Source organism: Oncorhynchus kisutch, linkage group LG5 (genome assembly GCF_002021735.2).
Source record: "Oncorhynchus kisutch isolate 150728-3 linkage group LG5, Okis_V2, whole genome shotgun sequence".
Lineage (NCBI taxonomy): Eukaryota > Metazoa > Chordata > Actinopteri > Salmoniformes > Salmonidae > Oncorhynchus > Oncorhynchus kisutch.
In genome coordinates this window covers 29,318,221-29,332,669 of record NC_034178.2, presented here as the reverse complement: position 1 = coordinate 29,332,669, position 14,449 = coordinate 29,318,221, and the positions used below count along the sequence as shown (strand labels likewise).

Below are 14,449 nucleotides of genomic sequence, written 5' to 3'. Positions count from 1 at the left end.
TGACCAGTTTTTTTAAGGCCTACGAGGACGTTTTAAACAGCGTCAGGAACGTCAGGCCAACGAAGATTTGGTACAATGATGAGATGGGAATACAAAACGTCCAGAAACCGTTGCCTGTGGAGGCCACCAAGGGAGCAAAACAGGTTGCATGGATGAACAGTGCAGAGAAGGGGCTTCATAGTCACAGTAATTTGTGCTATCAGTGCAGAGAGGCAATACGTACCGCCCCTCTTCAAGAGGATGAACGAACAACTGCTGGTTGGAGCACCTCCAGGGTCCGTTGGAAGGAGTGACTCAGGCTGGGTCGACAGTACCATCTTTGTCGACTGGCTCCACCACTTTGCTCACAGTGTTGGTTGCACCCCTGAGGAACCCCATATCCTCATCCTCGATGGGCACCACTTCCACAAGACCCTGGAGGCTGTTCTGCCACCCCACTGCAGCCACAAGATGCAGCTGTTAGACCGTACCGACATCAATGGATGATGACGCTTCCTGGGGAAAGGATAGGTATATAGCAAATGGCTGGCCTCATCACAAAGGCCTATAACAAGGTGGCCAGTATGGAGAGAGGAGTGGAGGGCTTCCGGGCAAGTGGACTGTGGCCTTTGGAGAAGTACATCTTCACAGAGGTGGATTTCATGGCCGCTGAGGTTATCTAGGAGCCTGAACCCATTGCTGGGAAGAAAAAGTCATCTAAGGTAGCAGAAGCTGTATGTACTTGGTAGAAAGTGTTTATAGTACTAACACCGATGTACTGCTTTTGTCGTTTTATTTTCAATGCAAAGAATCCATTCAGCCACAGTGCTCTATTGCCACCTCTACCGATGCGGCCACCAGCTCTACCGTCGCCATCTCTAGCTCTACCTCCACCGCCACCAGCTCTAACTCCAAAACCTCTACCTCCACCACATCTACCTCCGCCACAACCTCCACCCTGCAGCCTACCCTTGCTCCAAATGTTAGTAATAAAATAATCAGCACTCATTTTAGGGAACATATATTTGCATATAGTGATTAGAAGTGTTTATTGTACCAATACTCATGTGTTTTTGTTTGTTTGTTTGTTTGTTTTTGCTTAAACCAACAACCAACAGTTGGCAGTTCTATTGGAGTTGTGCCAAGGCTCCAGGAGGCGAGGCCGAGGCTGAGGAAGAGGAAGGCAGAGTCTGCGGCTATGCTGATAGCCTCACCTTACAAAAGGTTGCTGGAGGAAAAGGCATCAAAAATAAGAAAGAAAGAGAGAGAGAGTAGGAAAACGAATCAAGTTCTTCAAAGAAAGGTTGCCTCAAAGAAGGTTGTTGCAACACAATAAGCCACATCAGTCACCAAAGGGGATGCAGAGTGTATTTTCTGTGAGGAGCTGTTTTCAGCCACAGGTGGGACTGGATTAGGTGTGAGCAGTGCAGGAGGTGGGCTTGTGAGTTATTCCAATGTTATTTCATATTATTAGTTATATTCCATTCCAATATTGTATTCAAATGAATATATTTTTTTGAATGAATTAAAAACAACTACTGAAAACCTTTTGCCCCTGAATGTAATTTTAAAGACTGCAGAGATACAAATTATTGCATTACTCGTATAATATTTAGTGCAATTGTACATAATGGATTGTAAGGAAAAGGAACAACATTGAGAGATTAAAGAAAATGTATGTGCAGGTGAGTTAAAAAGAGGGACATCAAATCTCCACATAGTGCAGATATTAATAGTGACATATGTAACACCATTTCCCCCCCATATTGTATTTAAATAATTAAACTAAGACAACTAGACTTAAAAGCGAAGTATTATTTACTAAAGACTTTCTAAATAAAACTGATTAAATGGATTTTAACACACCTATGCCATAATCTTCTACCCCCTGGGGGCCAGTTACCCCGGAACTTTTAAAAAACGCCCCTTTTCTAAAAACATAATTTCATAAAATAACTAAAAAAGTTTAAACTGTAGCCAAATAATTTGTGTGTGGATGAAGGACATGATAGGCTAGTTTCATAGTTTATTAGCCTAATCATGTCCTTCATCCACACACCAATTATTTTCCATACATGGATTTTTTTGTGTGTCAGCAATTAGACATTGTTCTTAGGGGGGCTAGTTACCCCCTAATACACTGTGTACATTTATTTTTGCAACGCTTGAGCGGCAACGCTTGAGCGCGCCGCAACGCTGGCGGTCTGGTCAGCATGTTATGAAGCTGTCTCACACCGAACTAGTCTACGTGAGTTAGATTTGCTGTCATCTAGTGGCAATGTCAGAGAGGTTTCTTTTCCCCCTGGCGCTGGATGAATTCCATCCAGTCACAAAGAACCCTAATCAAATTTCTATGGACCAATCTGTAAAAATCTATAACATATACACACACACACACACACACGATACAAACATAGACAGTTAACCGTTAACAGTTAGTGTGAATATAATCCATCTTCATATAAACAGAGACACTGTTTGTCCCCTCCTCAGAGTAAGATATTACAATGTTCAGATAGCTAATTGACTGCAATTCTGTGTCTATCTAAAGGCCTATTCTTATTTTTGATGCTTAAAGTAGTCTGCCACTGAAAAGACATCTGGGCTAATACACATCTTGTGAGAACGGTTGATTTGAGAACGAAACAGGTGTGCTGAGGTGGGCGATGAACGACGCAGATCACGTGACTCAGACGCGTGGCTTCTCTTCTGCCTCCCCCCCTGTTGCTCCTGCAAATTGTAACAGGAAAGAGGAAGGATGAGGAACGACTTCGAGAGCAAAATAGGGCAAAACCAACAAGCCATCTCTATAAGCTATACATCACAATAAGGAGCACCGGGAACTGTGTGCCGGTCAGATTCATATTCGTCGGCTGGGCCTACTGTGAGTGGCTTTTACGTTTTCAGAAGAAAAAAATACATTGAATTGCGAGAAGTGGACACCTTGGTCATTGCATGGACCCGGTGTCCGCTAACGGGATGTGACAATAGACAGCGAGACTGTTATCATAATTATGGGGTTTCCACGCACGGTCAAGTGTTAGCTAGTTGAATTATAAACGTGGCAGCTCGTTATGGGGATGTGTCATAGTTTTAGATCTAGGATTATAGGACCCCACTCGTCGATAACCTACAGCGGGCGAACGGGTGCTAATGCTGGGCTAGATGGCGAGCCTGGGCAGCAGGACAATTGTTCCGACCTGGGACTTCGGGATCAACGCAGAGTGGAGGAGAAAGCACGCATCAAAGCTGAGATAAAGAGAAGTCGGAACATAGACAAGAGTCTGAAAGCAGAGAAGAGAGAATACAAGCAGACCCATAGGCTTCTGCTATTGGGTAAGTTAACCTAATTTACAGCCTTGTCCTCTGCACTGTAGGCTATATTTGGCCATATATCCATAAGGGTCTCAGCTTGGTGATCATTTGCCAACAGGACAAGGAACCTATCAACTATGACTGCATAAGCTAGTTCTGTTTCAGTGGGAGGGAGGGGAGGGGAGGAGGGGGTCCCCTCTGTAATGTAATATCAAGGTACCCTAGCCTATATGTTATTTGACCTATTTATTTATTTATTTATTTTGTATTTATTTTACCTTTATTTAACTAGGCAAGTCAGTTAAGAACAAATTCTTATTTTCAATGACAGCCTAGGAACCGTGGGTTAACTGCCTGTTCAGGGGCAGAACGACAGATTTGTACCTTGTCAGCTCGGGGATTTGAACTTGCAACCTTTCGGTTACTAGTCCAACACTAGGCTACCCTGCCGCCCCAAGACAAATACTTTTTTAATTCCCTTGGATATCAAACTGACTGTCTACATTGATACATTTTGATTGAACCTTTATTTAACAAGTTGCCTATTCTACACACCAGTGTGGGTGATGTTATTGATGTCCAAACAACACATTATTTTGAGGGACAGTGTGTATTAGAAAGTGACATCTACAGCTTGTTATTACAAACACATTACTTATTGTAGCCTATAGTTTATTTGGTGGATGAAAAAAAGAAGACATGCTGCCTTGAGGGTAAATGAGAACAGGCTGATTCTCAAATGCTTGCTATTTCAGCAACGAGAACAAAACCACATCAATTTTGACCCACACACACATACACACACACACACACACACAAACTAACAAAACATTTTCCATGACATGGAGGCAAGGGTTCTGCTATTGGGTAAGTTAACCTAATTCACTGTGCAGTCCTCCACACTGTATTTGGCTATATCCATAAGAATCCATAAGAACAAGTAATCACTGCTTATGTCTTCTTATAACTGCTTATGTAAGTATTGTGTTTTTCCCCTCAGGAGAAGCCCGTTTTTTTTCATCTCCACTTCAGTTTTTTCCTGTGGAAGGGGTTATTTGCTTTGATCAAGTGAAGGAGAACAGGTTTTAATTTATTTTAAACCCTTAAATTGAAAGAGTGTTTGCAAAGTAAGCCCTTGATATAGCCTAGTTATAAACTGTATCACAAGGAGGTCCTTAGCTCTGTTGCCTTTATAGAAGCTGCCCCTTTTTTTTAAGTTACACAAGGAAAGGAGGGCAGTTTGCAGAAACAAATGGAAGAACTGTGTGGGCTCTGTGACCAAAATACACTAGTCATGTGGGCTGTAGGTTTAAAAACAGACTGGACACGAGCAGAACGAGATGATAAGTATGCTTGTGAACGATGCTCTAGTAATCCAGCCAGGTGTGAGTTGGTTATAGGTTATTCATTGCATTCTCCTCATTGTACTCGTGATATTCTCCATCCTGTTAGCTAAGCCGCTCTTATGTGTCCTTAGGGGACCTCTTTTGGAGTTTGAAATGTGTTAAAAACAAAGTACAGGTATGATTGTGTGGAAAAATGCTAATTTGTAGAAAACAAAATAGGAGTATGATGATTATCAGGACTATTCTGGAGCTTTCACATTGTATAAGAGTTGTTAGAGCTAAATTACAATTCTGTGTTAGGTTTAAATCAGTCCTCATGTAACACATCATGATTACAGTACCTTCAAAAAGTATTCATACCCCTTGACTAATTCCACATTTTGTTGCGTTACAGCCTGAATTCAAAATTGATTCATATATTTTTACATTAATAGATCTACATACAATAATACCCCATAATGACAGTGACAACATGTATTTAGAAAATTTTGCTAATTTACTGAAAAATATAATACAGAAATAACTAACTTACATAACTATTCACACAGTCAATACTTTGTAGAAGCACATTTGGCAAGTATTACAGCTGTGAGTCTTTCTTGGTAACTTTCTTAAAAGCTTTGCACACCTGGATCGTACAATATTTGCCCATTTATAAAAAAAAATATTCTTCAAGCTCTGTCAAGTTGATTGTTGCTCATTGCTTGACAGCCAAGTCTTGCCATAGATTTCAAGCCGTTTTCAGTCAAAACTGTAACTAGGCCACTCAGGAACATTCAATGTCATCTTGGTAAGCAACTTCAGTGTAGATTTGGCCTTGTGTTTTAGGTTATTGTCCTGCTGAAAGGTGAATTCGTCTCCCAGTGTCCATTGGAAAGCAGACTGAACCAGGTTTTCCTCTAGGATTAAGGCCTGTGCTTATAGCTGTATTCTGTTTATTTTTATCCTAAGAAACTCCCTAATCCTTGCTGATGACAAGCATACCCATAACATGATGCAGCCACGACCATGCTTGAAAATATGAAGAATGGTCCTCAGTGATGTGTTGTGTTGGATTTGCCCCAAACATAACACTTTGTATTCAGGACAAAAAGTTCATTTCTTTGCCTTTTTTTGTTGCAGTATTACTTAAGTGCCTTGGGATGCATGTTTTTGAATATTTTTTAATTCTGTACAGGCATCGTTCTTTTCACTCTGTAATTTAGGTTATTATTGTGGAGTAACTGCAATGTTATTGATCCATCCTCAGTTTTCTCATATTACAACCATTAAACTCTTTAACTGTTTTAAAATCACCATTGGCCTCATGGTCAAATCCCTGAACAGTTTCCTTCCTCTCCGGCAACTGAGTTAGGAAGGATGCCTGTACCTTTGTAGTGTAATGATACACCATAATTAATAACTTCACCATGCTGAAAGGGTTAATTCAGTGTCTGCTTGTTTTATTTTTACACAACTACCAATCGGTGCCCTTCTTTGCGAGGCATTTGAAAACCTCCCTGGTCTTTGTGGTTGAATCTGTGTTTGAAATTTTACTACTCAATTGAGTGGACCTTACAGATAATTGTATGTGTGGGTTACAGAAATGGGGTAGTCATTGAAAAATCATGGTAACCACGAATATTATACACATGAGTCCATGCAACTTATTATGTGATTTGTTAAGCACATTTTTACTCATGTTATATTCATTAAAAAAAAATGTCTACAAACAAAATTCCACCTTGACATTATGGGGTATTGTGTTTAGATCTGTGACACAAAATCGAAATTGTGTCATTTTTAAATTCAGGATGTAACACAACAAAATGTGTAAAAAGTAAAGGGGTGTGAATACTTTCTGAAGGCACTGTACTATAATAAGTATCGTCCATTTTATAGGTCCAGTGACCAATTTAGTAACAGAACACTTTTCATGTTATCAGTTCCACATTTTCATCTTTATTTTTAGACAGAGTCGTTTGGGGGGGGGGGGGGGGGGGGGACGACGACTCAAATCCAGTGTGATTGTATCTAAATTCTGCGCTGTATCGGCAGGAGATGGGCGTTGCATTTGAATCTAGGCTACTGAAAAAATGTCATCCATTTAAAAAATATTGTTGTACCACTTTCACACTCAGTTCATCCTATTCGACTATTTTATAAGTTCTGCTGCAAAATAATTGTGTACATGTTCAAGGGATTAGTCATTTTCTTATTGTTGTGACTATCATATGGAGACAGATACCTGCCAAAAGATTGAACGTACGTATTGTTAGGATCATAAGAAAAGCCATGTGTGAAACATGAATGTAAACGTGAAATTGCATCTGTGAACATACAAACACCATGTTACGAATACAGACTAACATTTAAGGCTTGAACAAGTCTTGTGTTGCAATTCTGACGTACAATAATTCCTTTCAGAGTTTTGGCAGTTTCATCTCGCCAACAAACCAAAAAAGTACACCAAATGGCCTGTGAGGAGTGCTACCCGAACATGCATAACACAATATAAAATAAAAATGGAAGTCAGGGAAACTGGAAAGAGGTATAATGCACGATTTCAAGTTAAAAGTCTCCATTTTCTATTACTCCTCAGTTAAGTTTACTTCACATTTAGGTAGCTAATGTCATGGATTTGTTTGCCAGAGCAAGTCTAGATAGCACTAGCTGTATAATGCCTACAACAGTGACGTTTCAGTCCGCTAGGTGTAACTGTACAACATGGGCATATCTCTGGGTGACGTGGACATCCTTATGCATGCACCTTATCAAAATATGACTCATTCAATATTGAACCATCCCATTCTCTGAGCTCTGACTGCAATCATAACCAGTAGTATCTACCAGGAATAATGAATCATAGCCAGTAGTATCCACCAAGAATAATGAAACAGAATAATACTAGATGTTTGGTGAATCTATGAATTATGTATGACCACTGGAGTCTTTGCCATTCAAAATATTTTTTATAGAATATGTTTATATTTATTTAATCATTCAATCTGAAATGAACAAGGGAGAGGTTAAATGTAGGCTAAGTCTGGCATAAGATTATGCCTACTCTTTACAATAACTCTGTGTTTGTGGGTTTTTAGGTAGTCTCCGTATAGGCTACTCCAAACTGCTGCCCAGTTGGAGAGCTTGTGATCTTCATGCAGCACCATGCACCTTCAGAAAATCACCCCTCAGCCTCAGAAGATGTCCTTCTGGAGTCATGTAGTCATAAAGTCATTATACCCTAATGTAGGACTATTTGCCTACCAGCCAAATGAAGTGAAGAGCATGCGTGATGCATGCAACCCGTCATTCCAACATATTTGAACATTTAATTCATCCTTCATTCAGTTCAGTCAGTCAGTATGTCATCCATTCAGTCATTTGTCTGAGTTGCAATAGGAACTAAATCAAAGAGAATAGAACAGTCGTATCCATTTGTTCATTGAAATCCATGTGTGTATTCAAAATTATCTAAATTCTCCAAAGGTCTTTGGACTATCACTTTAATAATTCAATGTTTTAATTTTGGCCTATCCAACAAACAAAAAAATAGGCCTTCAACTTGTAGGCTATCATTTTGGGTACTGGTGTCTTGTGGAATCATTTTAGAACTCTATTTGTTTTCATTATAGGGCTCCCCTTAAAAAGAGACCCTAGCTCACATCCCTCTAAATTTATATTTTAAACAAAATAGTTTAAGCACGTGCAGTGGCTGATAGGGAAAACAGATCTGGCAATAAGAATAGGCTATAGATAGTCTTGACCATTTGGGACCCGTTGGCAATTTCGCTCTGGACAGGTTATAGCCAAGACTTAAATCAATATTTTGTTTTGTCTCATTTATTGATATGGTTATAGCCTCTGCGTGATGGGGTTATGCAATGCAAATGGCAATAACAAGCCCACATACAGAGTGGAATTCACTAATACAACAGTCAAAATGCCTAATATAAGGCCTACAGTCCCGTGCTCCCAAATACTGGAAAAAAGTGTGATTCATTAGGTTACATGATCACCACAATAGCCCCACGCAGCTATAAAATAAATTCTGCAATTATATGGCCATGAAATAACACACAACAGCATGGTGTATTTAGATAGCGGAATAGGCCTAGCCTACATCCTATTTACTGTCTATTTTGCAGCTCAGGTGGTTATTCTAAACAAGGCTATTGTGTGTCTTTATCATTCTCACACGTCATTTGCTGAAAGCCCAAGCCTACACTGTCATCTACTGGTATAACGTCATTATTGAATGCACTTCTAAAACAAGCTCTAGACTTTTACTTTGGACATTAAACCGGAAGCTGCAAAGCAATTCTAATGTCTGGGCTAGAGTTTCTTGATTGACTAGCTAACTTCGACTAGCTACGTTTTGTTCATGTCCTTTGCAGATGCCACATTACTGACAAATGCATGGATGCATAAAAAAAGATCTGTAACTGAGTAAAGGGAGACTGTAAGTAAGAATTTAACGTGTAAATGTTAATTCATAGTCCTAACATAGTTTACAGATCTATTTAACGTTTACGTTTTATGTTTCACTCATGGCTTTTCTTACGATCCTAATAATTTACGCATGGATTTTCTTACGATCCTAATGATATGTACAGTACCAGTCAAAAGTTTGGACACCTACTCATTCCAGGTTTTTACTTTTTATTTTATTATATTTTTTTAAACAATTTTCTACATTGTAGAATAATAGTAAAGACATCAAAACTATGAAATAACACATACGGAATAATTTAGTAACCAAAAAAGTGTTAAACAAATCAATATTGATGACAGCTTTGCACAACCTTGGCATTCTCTCAACCAGCTTCATGAGATAGTCACCTGGAATGCATTTCAATTAACAGGTGTGCTTTGTTAAGTTTATTTGTGGAATTTATTTCCTTAATGTGTTTGAGCCAATCAGTTGTGTTGTGACAAGGTATGGTTGGTATGCAGAAGATAGCCCTATTTGGCGAAAGACCACGTCCATATTATGGCAAGAACAGCTCTAATAAGCAAAGAGAAATGACAGTCCACCGTTACTTTAAGATATGAAGGCCAGTCAATCTGGAAAATGTTAAGAACTTTGTACGTTTCTTCAAGTGCAGTCGCAAAAACCATCAAGCATCATGGCTCTCATGAGGACTGCCACAGGAAAGAAAGACCCAGAGTTCCCTCTGCTGCAGAGGATAAGTTTATTAGAATAACTGCACCTCAGAAAATGCAGCCCAAATAAATGCTTCACAGAGTTCAAGTAACAGACACATCAACATCAACTGTTCAGAGGAGACTGCGTGAATCAGGCCTTCGTGGTTGAATTGCTGCAAAGAAACCACTACTAAAGGACACCAATAATAAGAAGAGACTTGCTTGGGCCAAGAAACACGAGCAATTGACATTAGACCGGTGGAAATCTGTCCTTTGGTCTGATGAGTCCAAATTTGAGATTTTTGGTTCCAACCGCTGTCTTTGTGAGATGCAGAGTAGGTGAACAGATGATCTCTGCATGTGAGGTTCCCACCGTCAGGCATGGAGGAGGTGTGGGGGTGCTTTGCTGGTGACACTGTCAGTGATTTATTTAGAATTCAAGACACACTTAACCAGCATGGCTACCACAGCATTCTGCAGCGATACGCCATCCCATCTGGTTTGCGCTATCATTTGTTGTTCAACAGGAAAATGACACAACACACCTCCAGGCTGTGTAAGGGCTATTTACCAAGAAGGAGAGTGATGGAGTGCTGCATCAGATGACATGGCCTCCACAAGCACCCGACTTCAACCCAATTGAGATGGTTTGGAATCAGTTGGACTGCAGAGTGAAGGAAAAGCAGCCAACAAGTGCTCAGCATATGTGGGAACTCCTTCATGATTAACTACTCATGATGTGATTGTAATAGCATACAGAAACTCAACTCCTTTTGTTCATCCAACCAAGAATACCTCATAATCAAATGCCGACGGTATTCGCTCCCAAGAGAATTATCTTCGGTCATAGTCACAGCCGTGTATATACCCACTCAAGCCAATGACAGCCCTCAAGGAATTACACTGGACTTTATGCAAACTGGAAACCACATCCTGAAGCCGCATTTATTGTAGCTGGGGATTTTAACAAAGCAAATTTGAGGAATACGCTACCGAAGTTATATCAACACATTGACTGTAATTTAGGGAAAACACAAGATTAGGAAAAACACTACATCATTGCTTTTCACCTTTTCGAAATGCCTACAAAGCCCTCCCCCGCCATCCCTTCGGGAAATCAGATCATGGCTCCATTTTTCTCCTCCCTTCCTATAAGCAGAAGACTCCAACAGGAGGTGGAGTGCTAAGGTCTATTCAACGCAGCTCTGACCAATCGGGATCCATGCTTGAAGATTGTTTTTAATCACGCGAACTGGGACATGATCCAGGTAGCCTCTGAGAAGAACATTGACGCTTACACAGAAAAACTGTGACTGAGTTCATCAGGAAGTGTTTTGGGGATGATGTTCCCACAGTGACTTTTAAAACCTACCCAAACCATGAACCGTGGATAGATGGCAGCATTTGTGTAAAACTGAATGTGTGAACCACCACATTTAACCATACAAATAGGCAAAACGTCAGTACAGAGACAAAGTGGAGTCACAATTCAACAGCTCAGATGTGAGATGTATGTGGCAGGGTCTACAGACAATCAGATTACAAAGGGAAAACCAGCCACATCGCAGACACCGATGTCTTGCTCCCAGACAAGCTAAACACCTTCTTTGCCCGCTTTGAGGATAACACAGTGCCACCAATGTGGCCCACTCTCAAGGACTGTGGGCTCTCGTTCTCTGTGGCTGACACAAGGCTGACGGCCCAGACGGCATCCCTAGCCGCGTCCTCCAAACATTCGCAGACCAGCTGGCTGGAGTGTTTACGGACATACTAAATCTCTCCCTATCCCATTCTGCAGTCCCCACTTGCTTCAAGATGTCCACCATTGTTCCTTTACCCAAGAAACAAAGGTAACTGAACTAAATGACTATCGCCCCGTAGCACTCACTATCGCCCCGTAGCACTCACCCCAAACAGCAAGCAATGCAGGTGTAGAAGCACCTGTAGTAGGCCTGATTACCAACAATGACGAGACAGCCTACAGGGAGGAGGTGAGGGCTCTGGTGGAGTGGTGCCAGGAAAATAACCTCTCTCTCAACGTCAACAAAACAAAGGAGATGATTGTGAACTTCAGGAAACAGCAGAGGGAGCACGCCCCTATCCACATTGACAGGACCACAGTGGAGGAGGTGGAAAGCTTCAAGTTCCTCGGCGTACACATCACTGACAATCTGAATTGGTCCACCCACACAGACAGTGTGGTGAAGAAGGAGCAACAACGCCTCTTCCACCTCAGGAGACTGAAGAAATTTGGCTTGGCCCCTAATACCCTCAGAAACTTTTACAGATTCACAATTGAGAGCATTCTAATGGGCGTTATCACAGGCTGGTACGGCAACTGCACCACCCGCAACCGCAGGGCTCTCCAGAGGGTGATAAGGTCTGCCCAACGCATTACCGGGGGCACACCGCCTGCCCTCCAGGGCACCTACAGCACCTGATGTCACAGGACAGCCAAAAAGATAATCAAGGACATCAACCACCCGAGCAACGGCCTGTTCACCCCGCTATCATCCAGAAGGCGAGGTCAGTACAGGTGCATCAAAGCTGGGACCGAGAGACTGAAAAACAGCTTCTATCTCAAGGCCATCAGACTGTTAAACAGCCACCACTAACATTGAGTGGCTGCTGCCAACACACTGACTCAACTCCAGCCACTTTAATAATGGGAATTGATGGGAAATGATGTAAATATATCACTAGCCACTTTAAACAATGCTACCTAATATAATGTTTACATACCCTACATTATCCATCTCATATGTATACGTATATACTGTACTCTATATCATCTACTGCATCTTTATGTAATACATGTATCACTAGCCACTTTAACTATGCCACTTTGTTTACATACTCATCTCATATGTATATACTGTACTCAATACCATCTACTGTATCTTGCCTATGCCGCTCTGTACCATCACTCATTCATATATCTTTATGTACATATTCTTTATCCCCTTACACTTGTGTCTATAAGGTAGTAGTTTTGGAATTGTTAGCTAGATTACTTGTTGGTTATTACTGCATTGTCGGAACTAGAAGCACAAGCATTTCGCTACACTCGCATTAACATCTGCTAACCATGTGTATGTGACAAATAAAATTTGATTTGATTTGAAGGGGAGGTCAGTACAGGTGCATCATAGCTGGGACAGAGAGACTGAAAAACAGCTTCTATCTTAAGGACATCAGACTGTTAAATAGCCATCACTAGCCGGCTACCACCTGGTGACTCAACCCATCACCTTAGAGGCTGCTGCCCTATATACATAGACATGGAATCACTGTCCACTTTAATAATGTTTACATACTGCTTTACTGATCTCATGTGTATATACTGTATTTAATTATACTGTATTTAGTCAATGCCACTGATCATCCTAATATTTATATATTTCTTAATTCCATTCTTTACTTTTAGATTTGTGTATTTTTGTGAATCGTTAGATACTACTGCACTGTTGGAGCTAGGAACACAAGCATTTCGCTATACCCGCAATAACATCTGCTAAAAATGTGTATGTGAGCAATACATTTGATTTGATTTAAAGACTGTTGGAAAAGCATTCCAGGTAAAGCTGTTTGAGAGAATGCCAAGAGTGTGCAAAGCTCTCATCAAGGCAAAGGGTGGCTACTTTTTTGGTTACTACATTATTCCCTATGTGTTATTTAATCTTTTGATACCTTCACTATTATTATGCAATGTAGAAAATAGTAAAATATAGAAAAACCCTCTAAAACGCCCTTTTGGCAGGTATCTGGCACCAAACTATCACCCTGAACACAAATCATTTGTACACAATACACAAATTGCTCCTTATTATAGAAATTCCATTAGAGGAACAGGGGGAACAAGGAAGGCACACAGGAATTACAAACAGCACGGGAATTCTCACTGATGGGTGCAACGAATATAGCCTCTTACAAGGCATACCTCTAAATATGTTAATGAGACAGAGATTCTTTCTCTGCCCACATTTCCCCACAATGCACCATAATTCACAGTATGCTGCTGTAAATATACAGCTGTACAAATTTTGCAATTTGCCATTGAGACCCCATGATGCATAGAGTTACAATAGCTTACTGTAAATGTATTGCTGTGAATTTACAGCAATTTGTTAGTGTAAAGATGAAATAAGTTACGATAAACTTCACAGGGTGATGAAAGTGCACAGTGATGTGCTTGATTCTCCTTTCCAATAAATATTAAGGTTCTTATTCTGGTGACATGATGATCGATGCTTGACTGCCGTTTGACAAATAAAAATATTCTCGCTCCTATGTATAATAATCTCATCATGTAGACTAGCCTACCTGCACTGTATCTGTGAGCTGTTGGCTAGAGTGCATGTTCCAAGACCAGAGTAGGCACATTTGCTATTTAACAAAACAGTTTTTGTGACAAAACTATTGGTAGAGTTGAAAATGTGATGGAAACAGTTTGAACTCTCAATTTTTTATTCAGTAGATGAAAACTTAAGCAAAAAAGTACATTTTGGCTGCAGTCATTTGCATATTTTCTTTATGTGGATTAGAAAAAATGTGCATGAAAATTTGTCGCCAATTGGATGGAAACCTAGCTTGTGTAACAATATTTCCCAAATTTCACCTTCGTGAAATAGCAGGGCATAAGCGACATAAGCAGTCGCTTAGGGCCCCCGGCCGCAAAATGT

At 40.5% G+C, this 14,449-nt stretch overlaps 1 pseudogene; it reads left to right on the top strand.

Moving 5' to 3' along the window:
* The first annotated feature begins 2,730 nt into the window (after window positions 1-2,730).
* Window positions 2,731-14,449, top strand: part of LOC109890860 (guanine nucleotide-binding protein G(s) subunit alpha-like) — a 47,472-nt pseudogene continuing 35,753 nt past the window's right edge.